Source organism: Entelurus aequoreus, linkage group LG22 (genome assembly GCF_033978785.1).
Source record: "Entelurus aequoreus isolate RoL-2023_Sb linkage group LG22, RoL_Eaeq_v1.1, whole genome shotgun sequence".
Taxonomy (NCBI): domain Eukaryota; kingdom Metazoa; phylum Chordata; class Actinopteri; order Syngnathiformes; family Syngnathidae; genus Entelurus; species Entelurus aequoreus.
Window position 1 is genome coordinate 13848975 of NC_084752.1, and position 10361 is coordinate 13859335.

Sequence of the window (10361 nt, forward strand, 5' to 3'; positions counted from 1 at the left end):
TCACTCATGTGTGGCTTATAAAACCGTTGACTTATTTAAACATTGCTAGCATGTTTAGGCCTTTCATCAAGCTACAAAAGTGTTTTTGGTGCAGAGAAATTAGTATTTTTTTACAATAGAAAATGCAGGCCTGTTGATGAGCAGACATACAGTATGGTTTTAATTTGTTATTTACATTACAAGGTAAATGTAATGTATACAAATATAAAATATAACTATACTATATTTTTTTTCATCCGCAATTTTAATTTCTTGATTATCCAACAATTATATTGTATTGACAGATACCTTGATTCGGTGACCTTTTCGATGTTTGGACTAATTTAAAAAGAATTAACAAATAATTCTAATTTTTGATAGCCAAATCAAAGTAATTCTAATAGTGGATAACAGACATTTTGTTTTATTTGTGGCAATGGAGGCCAATACTTTGTAGTTTTTTACATCACTTTTTTTTTTTTTTATATTAATATGCCCCCCGCAGCCCCGAGAGGGACATGCGGTAGAAAACAAACAGATACGATGGATGTTTTTGACCCAGTTAGGAGTTCAGTATCTCGATCAAGGAGCTCATCAGGCCGGAATCGAACCCATAAACCTCCATTTACAAGACTGCCACTCTCCCCACTGAGCCATGCCCTGTATTAGACTTAGACAAACTTTATTGATCCACAAGGGAAATTGTTCCACACAGTAGCTCAGTTACAAAGGATGGAAAGGTTAATGCAGGTATAGAGTAGACTAAAAATGTACCTTAGTAGCAATATAAAATATAACATATATGTAATATTTACATATTATATATACAGTATATAATATATACTGATATAATATATCATTATATTATATTTTTAAATAATATATACAATATATAACAAATCCCAATTACCATGTGCAATATTACAGTATATGTAACAGCTGCAGCATAAAATAGAGAGTAGATCCAGCAGAAAACATACATTATAAACCAAGAGAGGTACCGTATTTTCCGCACTATAAGGCGCACCTAAAAACCTCCAATTTCCTCAAAGGCTGACAGTGCGCCTTATAATCCGGTGCGCCTTATATATGGACCAATATTGAGCCACGAGAGGTCTCGCAACTACGGTAACTACGCTGACTTCATTATCCCCCGCGCTTCTTCTATGGGGGGAAAATGAAGTCGGCGGCTGCTTACCGTAGTTGCGAGACCTAAACTTTATGTAAAGACCCAAAAATGGCTCCTATTAAGAGACACGCTTACGACGCAGAGTTTAAACCCAAGGCGATCGGTCACGCAGTAGAACACGGGAATAGAGCAGCAGCGAGAGAATTTAACATTAACGAATCGATGGTGCGGAAGTGGAGGAAGCAACATGATGACCTGCGCCAAGTAAAGAAGACCTAACAGAGTTTCCGAGGGAACGAAGCGAGATGGCTACAGTTGGAGGACAAACTCGAACAGTGGGTTGTTGAACAGAGAGCAGCAAGTAGAAGTGTCAGTACAATCACTACAGTGTTTCCCATAAACTGCCAAGATACCTGTGGCGGTGGGGGCGTGGCCACGGGCGTGGTCACATGACATCATCGAGTAATTTGCATAATTTACTACAATGATATGATTTTCTCTAAAAAGGCTAAAAAAATGTATACCTACTAATTAATAATAACAGTTTTGTTTTAAACGTCCATCCATCCATCCATCCATCCATTTTACAATATAATTACAACACTTTATGTACATATTTATATACAAATTTGAACAATAAGTTATTCACTGAAATATATTTATTAATTGTGGTTCTTACAAAAAATATATCTTATAAAATATAAAAGCTAAATTGTCTCTTAAAGCTCTGCCCCTTTAATTAGTGCATACTAAATAATTTAACTTTAGCCTACTACTACAAGCATATTATTTACCAGCAACATAAAGTGAAACAGGCAGAGGTGTCCTGCCACAGTCAGTAACAAATAAACAGAAAACAGTAGTGGTCAAATACAAATAAGGCAACAAGAGAAGTATCCTACACTTCTCGTTTGTAAAGTAAATCTGAACAGCCTATATGGGCATCTACATCAACTATATGATTTGCCTGAGAAGCTGGACAGGACAAAAAAAATATATATATATTTTTATTTTTGGCGGACGTAATTCTTTCGTGGCGGGCCGCCACAAATAAATGAATGTGTGGGAAACACTGCACTATTTGTTTTGTTGACATTCCCTTTAGCGCAGCTCCATCTAATGGATGCATAACGTAGCCCCAGCCTCAACTGTAGCGTCTATTCTATGCGCCTTATAATGCGGTGCGCCTTATATATGAACACGGTTTTAAAATAGGCCATTCATTGAAGGTGCGCCTTATACTACGGTGCGCCTTATAGTGCGGAAAATACGGTAGCTAACATGTCAGGTGTCAGGTAATAGACAGATATCATCTATTGCTGTATGGCGAGTGATTATACAGCTGGATGGAGTGCGGAATGAAGGAGTTCTTGAAAGGAAGCTGAAGGAGCCTGTTGGAGTATGAACGCCGCTGTCCCTCAATTGTCTGGTGGAGTGGGTGGGCGGGATTGTCCATGATGGCGAGCAGTTTGTCCAGTGTCCTCCTGTCCCTCACGGACACAAACGCCTCCAACTGCGTGCCAATAGTTTCGCCGGCTTTCCGGATCAGTTTGTCAATGCGGTTTAAGTCCCTTTTGCTGGTGCTGCTCCCCCAACAAACCACTGCAAAGTACAGGGCACTGGCCACAACAGACTGAAAAAAGATGTCCAACAGCTTGCTGCACACATTAAAGGACCTAAGCTTCCTCAGGAAAAAAAGAGTCTGCTCATGTCCTTCTTGTATACAGCTTTGCTGTTGTCCTTCCAGTCCAGTCTGCTGTTCTAGTGCAATGCACACACAATTTACAGGTACAATACAGAACAACTGCCTTGATTTGTTTCATTTTTTAATTTTGTTTTCAAGATGGCGTCGATTGCGGTAGCTCTGTGCTCTTGGATGTCCTTTTTTGTCTAGCTGTTTCCCTCTTGTTTTCATGTGTTTTTTGTCTTTTGAGACAGGACTGCGGTGCTAGCGTTTTGCGTCGGGATAGACAAGCTGTAAAGAGCCATCGGTGAACGAGCATGTTTCGGATATTACGGTCTCCCTGGAAGGTTTCCCACTCACTCATCCAAGAGCTAGTGGGCAACCTAAGACGGAGTTGGCTCTCTTGGTTGCCATGTTTGGTCTGTTTTGTGTGCAATATGTCATATTTACTGCTCATTTTTTGGTTTTTCGTTGTGTTTTACTTTTTTTTAGCTATAGGTACAAATGGTGCCCTTTTAGAATCTTTAATGTCCTTTCTTTTTTTTAAATGTTTCCCAGAACTCTCTACTGACTAAAGTTCCTTGGGTGAATAATGTAAACTCACTACACCGGTATGTTTTAGCGCTTTCATGGCCAGTTTACTGACAGATATAAGTAAGAACTTTACACTACTTTATATTAGGAATGGCAACAGTGGAGGATGAATGTCCCATAACAAGAAGATAGAGAAAAATAAGAAGCTGTCACAGTGGGGGGGTGCGCTTGCTGCGCGGTTGTTCTTCCAATGCAAAAAGACGGACAGCTCCGGACCAAGGCGTAAGGTAAGAAATTATTTATTTCTCATAAATCATCCAATTAACACACGACAAGAAAATAACCAAAAAGCATGCGTGCCTAAAACACTTAGAGTAAAGACGTTGCATGGGCTAGGACAGGGGTCGGCAACCCAAAATGTTGAAAGAGCCATATTGGAGCAAAAATACAAAAACAAATTTGTCTGGAGCCACAACAAATTAAAAGCCATATTACATACAGATAGTGTGTCATGAGATATACATTGAATTGAGATGACTTAAAGGAAACTAAATGAGCTCAAATATAGCTACAAATGAGGCATAATGATGCAATATGTACATATAGCTAGCCTAAATAGCATGTTAGCATCGATTAGCTTGCAGTCATGCAGTGACCAAATATGTCTGATTAGCACTCCACACAAGTCAATAACATCAACAAAACTCACCTTTGTGCATTCACGCACAACGTTAAAAGTTTGGTGGACAAAATGAGACAGAAAAAAAAGTGGCATAAAACACGTCCTAGAAAGTCGGAGAAAGTTATACATGTAACAAACTAAGGTGAGTTCAAGGACCTCCAAAATTAGTAGGACAAAACGGCGCTCGCCAAATACTCGAATCAGTGAAGCATGTTTAATATAAACAGTGTGCTTTATAACAATTAGGGAGGTTTGTGTCATGTTTGTCCTCATACAGAAACCATATTAAAACAAAAAATATATATTTTTTCCCCTCATCTTTTTCCATTTTTCATACATTTTTTTAAAAACTTCAGAGAGCCACTAGGGCGGCGCTAAAGAGCCGCATGCGGCTCTAGAGCCGCGGGTTGCCGACCCCTGGGCTAGGACATGGCATAAACAGAACTTACGTGGCATGAACGCGTGACACAAACACAACGAAGGCAGAACGAGTGACTGGCAAAGGCAACTTAAATAATGCCTCTGATTAGCGCTCGGGAAGCAGGTGAGTGGGCGAGCACTAATCAGAGACAGGTGAACACAATGAGTGACCATGACAACCAAAACAAACTCACAGGAGCACAACCAAGAACTAAAGCAGTCCAAAACTAACAGCAAATAACTAAACAAACATGATCCGGACCCCGGATCATGACAGAAGCTTATCGACTACGGCATCAGCACTGACTACAAAGGCAGATGCGTGCAATTTTTCAGGACTTATGCAGATCCCAACTACAGATCAGCAGGTACAAGAAGGTAAGAAAAGTTGCTTTTGCATAATATTGCAAAACAAAACGCCAGATATTATGGCTTACCTTATACACACACCATAATAATACTCGTATGTTGAAGCACATCAAGTGGTGCGGCTTCGTAGCTTACCAAAGTCGTACTAAAACATTTTGATACATTTTAGAGCGCCGTGTGTAATGTTCTATATCTTCAATGGAATATATAAAATGTTGGTGTTTACTTGAGTCATATTGCCATCACAGTGCAGTCTACACATATCTCTTATGTTTGACTGCCATCTACTGGTCACACTTATCATTACACCATGTACCAAATAAAATTGCTTCGAGGGCGGTAAGCAAAACCAGAATTATTCCGCACCAGGTTATAAGGCGCACTGTCGAGTTTTGAAATTTTTTTTTTTTAAAGTGTGCCTTATAGTCCGAAAAATACGGTACACTTGTTCAGAGGTAATAGAGAAAATATGTATCAATTCGAGGGCTTTATCAATTTAGGATTGATTGAAGTGTTGTGTAATTGATTTGAGTTTTGTTAGCTATTGTGAGACCCTTTGCGTGGATATTTTCAAAGTAATAAACATGACAATGATGCAAGCCAGGCCCTGACTTCCTGTTTATATTGGCGCCTCACACAAACAACCAATCATTCTTCCTCGTCTTCTTCTTCTTTGCATTGGTTGGCACGCGGCATCACAGTACTTCTTGCAGGGAATGTATCAGAATAAAAGTATCCTTTTGATACTAGTACAGATATACTGTATTAGTAAAGTACAGACATACATAAAGTACAGTAGTATAGAAGTATTTCTGCACTGGACAAAAAGCATGTATTTGTTTATTCATCAATATAGTGCGCAATGTATGCTTCAAATATCTGTAAATAAATATGTAACATGTAAATCATGACAAAAAAAGAGATTTTAAGAAAGATAAGGAAGGTTTAGATGTTTATTCTAGCACCCTTTATTCATTATTTCTACATTTAATGAAATAAATTAGGCTTTATCATCCAAACCCTGTATAACCGCATATACGTTAATGTGTGTGTGTGTGTGTTCTTGTATTTCTACCCTTCTTGAGACATCAAGAAGGAAAAGTAGCTTCCATATGAGGACCGGTGAACAAGTTAGGACATAAATCATGGTCCCAAAACGGAAAACCTTTGCATCTAATAGAGAATGTCTCATTTGCACCCCTAGTGGTGAAATCTATCAAAATTAGGGTGGTCCCAAAAAGGAGGGATTTTTTAAAATTGACTGTCGGTTTTAAAAGTGCTCCCCCTCTGGTCAACATATGAAATAACAAGTGTGTGTAAAAAATTTTAAGTGCTCCCCCTCTGGCCAACATATGAAATAACAGGTGTGTGTAAGAAATTGAAATGCGCCCCCTTTGGCCAAAATTAATTTAAAAAAAATAAATATGTATAGAGAATGTCTCATTTGCACCCCTGGTGGTGAAATCCATCAAAATTAGGTTGGTCCCAAAAAGGAGGGATTTTTAAAAATTGACTGTATGTCGGTTTTAAAAGTGCTCCCCCTCTGGCCAACATATGAAATAACAGGTGTGTGTAAGAAATTGAAATGCGCCCCCTTTGTCCAATATTAATTTAAAAAAAATAAATAAATGTGTATTTAAAGACATACTTTAATAACTTGAAGTAAATAATCAAGATTAAAAACCAATTACAAAAATAAATAAAAAAAGTGTCAACTTTCTTATAAAATTGGGAACAATTTCTCATATTCTTTCTGTTTCTGTAATATTGCAATATTTTCTCGTAAAATTGTTACTTTTTCATGTAAAATTATTACTTTTTAATGCAAAATGCTGACAAAAATTCTGACTTTTATCACAGTATTGCCAATTTTTTTGGTGTTCTTGTAAAATAGTGACATTTTTGAGTAAAAAGATGACTCTTGTCATAATTTTGCCAAGTAAAATTGTGATTATTGTTACAATATTGGCAACATTTTCTTATAAAATCGTGACTTATGTCGAGTAAAATGACGACTCTTTTCATAAGATTGTCAAATCTTTAAGCTTTTCTTGTAAAATTGCGACTGTTACTGAGTAAAATTCCAACGTTTATCATGTTCAGTTTTTCTTGTAACATTTTGAATTGCGTTGAGTAAAATTATGACTTTTATTATAATACTGCCAAAATTCCAAGTTTTTCTTGTGAAATTCCAACAATTTTTTAACAACAAGCTTTTTTATGTTTGCATATTATGTATATATTATTAATGTTGTAAATATAAATCTTTATATATCTAGAAAGGGTGGTCCTAAAGAGGTGGCCTAGTGGTTAGAGTGTCCGCCCTGAGATCGGTAGGTTGTGAGTTCAAACCCCGGCCGAGTCATACCAAAGACTATAAAAAAAATGGGACCCATTACCTCCCTGCTTGGCACTCAGCATCAAGGGTTGGAATTGGGGGTTAAATCACCAAAATGATTCCCGGGCGCGGCACCGCTGCTGCCCACTGCTCCCCTCACCTCCCAGGGGGTGAACAAGGGGATGGGTCAAATGCAGAGGACAAATTTCACCACACTTAGTGTGTGTGTGACAATCATTGGTACTTTAACTTTAACTTGAACTTTTAAGGTAGGCATTTTTTGGAGGTCTCAAGAAGGTAACAAATACAAAAATGTCTGTGTGTGTGTGTGTGTGTGTGCGTGTTTTAGATCAAGCAGCCAAAAAAAATCCTAAAAGTGAATCCTCTCCAGACACAATATGACCTCTGACACCTGACCTCTGTGAGAATGTGTGTGTGTGTGTGTGTGTGTGCGCGTGTGTGTGTGTGCATGTCTTAATTGAAATATATAATATACATATTTTAAATAAAATGTATGCATTTCAATCCTTTTTTGAAAAATAATTTTAAAATTTACACTCCCCCCCCAAAAAAAATTAAAAAATAAAATAATAATAATAATAACAAATAATAATAAATGTCCTGCTCATATACATCAGATTTGATTTTGTGGGTGAAATGATCTCTCCCAGGAGAGCCCACAGCTTGTTATTTATTGGCCCTTGGCGTATTTTCAAAATAAATTAAAAAAATAAAAACCTGACTGAGCGTGTCTCCAACTTTGCTAAACAATGTGAGCGTACCATTGCTTGTCTGCGCCATACTGAAGCGGAATGAGAACCCCAGCCAAGAATGTATCTGAACGTTTTATCTATGGGAAAGCTGCTGATGGTGTGTTTGACAGAGAAACAGCTGGAAGGAGAAGTAGATACCGTAGAAGTCCGCTCTTCAAGTTGAATGCTGTACTTTATTAGACTTAGACTTAGACAATTTTTATTGATCCACAAGGGAAATTGCTCCACACGGTAGCCCAGTAACAAAGGATGGAAAGGGTAAGGATGGAAAGGATAATACAGGTATTAAGTAGACTAAAAATGTACCATAGTAGCAATATAAATTATAACATATATGTAATATTTACATATAGTATATAATATATACTGATATATTACGTTATTATATTATATTTTTAAATAATATATACAATATATAACGCATCCCAATTACCATGTACAATATTACAGTATATGTAACAGCTGCAGCAAAAAAAAAAAAAAGGCAACATAAAATAGAGAGTAGATCCAGCAGAAAGTTATTTTACTATATATATTACTGTATTACTTCATACAACTATTGCAGTTGTTTGTGGTACATTATATTGTATTGTTTTTATACTATATTTGGGTAACACTTTAGTATGGGGAACATATTCTAAGGAACAAAGACTTAATTTAGAGTTATTTGGACACATGTTAGGGTTACTAATAAGCAATAATTCTGAGGTTATTGAGGGGAGACTCTTAGTTAATGACTTACTGGTTGTATGATAAGGCCATGCAGAATAAGGCATTAATAAGTACCTAATAATGACTAGGTTAAGAGCCAATATGTTACTAATTTGCATGTTAATAAGCAACTAATTTATGGTGAATATGTTACCCATACTAAAGTGTTACCAATATTTGTTATCTAATAGTTGGTTTTTGCTTTTTAAAAGGCGTGTTACATACATACATACATAACGATTTTAAATACAATTGTTTCCAGTTAAGAGTTCCATCACAAGCTTGTAAGTTGAGGTGTTACTGTAATATTAAAAAGTGGATTTCCTACTATACTGATTAAAATGCAGAAATATGAAATTCAATTAACACACCAGTTCATTTACTGTCAATTCTACTCACTTCACTCTCCGCTGCTGCTGATGATGATAATGACGCTGACCCAATCGAGGTCGGGTGGCGGCGATGATGAGGATGATGATGATGAGGATGAAGGCCTGGTGTTTATGTAGTCCGGCCCGTAGCGGCGAGCCCGGGTCGTCGTCTGGTGGCGTCCCTGCACGGAGAGGCACACTTAAGCTTGAAGGAGATGATGGATGGCCTCCCGAGCGCCGTCTCTGCACTTCATCAGTACGGAAGTCAATGCTGCTGACACACACACACACACACACACACACACACACACACACACACACACACACACACACACACGCACACAAACACACACACCTTGAGTCCTTGACACACCACACATACTTCTCCTGCTACGACATTCATACGTTGACTAATTCTCATCATTAATGCGTTTGTGTCAGTGTGCTGGCACGGTGGCACAGTGGGTTGTTTATCTGCATCACTGTACAGTAGAAGTCTCTGGGTCTCGGCTTGAACCTTCTCGATAGAGTTTACATTCTCCTTCTGCTTTTAAGGGGGGGGGGGGGGGGGGCTCACTTCACAAATCGCTGTTGATGCAACAGTACATGTTTCTGCTTTTCATGGCATAGGGCGGGGGTCAGCAACCCACCCTGGATCTCTTTCAGAGATGTGTGAAAATGGAAAAAGATCAAGAAAAATATATTTTTTTGTTTTAATATATTTTCTGTTAAAGGACAAACATGACACAAACCTTCGTAATTGTTAGAAATCTCACTGTTTATGTTAAACATGCTTCACTGATGAGAGTATTTGACAAGCACCGTTTTTGTCCTACTAATTTCAGCGATCCTTGAACTCACCGTAGTTTGTTTACATGTACGACTTTCTCCGACGCTGCCACAGAACGACGTGTTTTACGCCACTACTTCTTTGTCTCATTTTGTCCACCAAACGTTGTATGCTGTGCTTGAATGCACAAAGGTGAGCTTTGTTGATGTTATTGATTTGCTGGAGTGCTAATCAGGCATATTTGGTCACTGCATGACTGCAAGCTAATCAATGCTAACATGCTATTTAGGCTAGCTGTATATACATATTGCATCATTATGCCTCGTTTGTAGCTATATTTGAGCTCTTTTAATGTCCTTGACTTATGTCCTCTGTGTATTTCATTTATATTTGCATTATTTGTATGTAATATTGGCTGCATTTCTCATAGTTGTTTGCGTGCCATGTTGTTCCAGACCACAGCAAACGTTACCCAGCTTGCAAAGATTGTAATAAATCCATTATGTCAGGACGTGGACTTTGAGGCATGTTTTCCCGTGGTGCAAGTCGACTGGACCGGACATGGCGTGAAGGTAAAGACA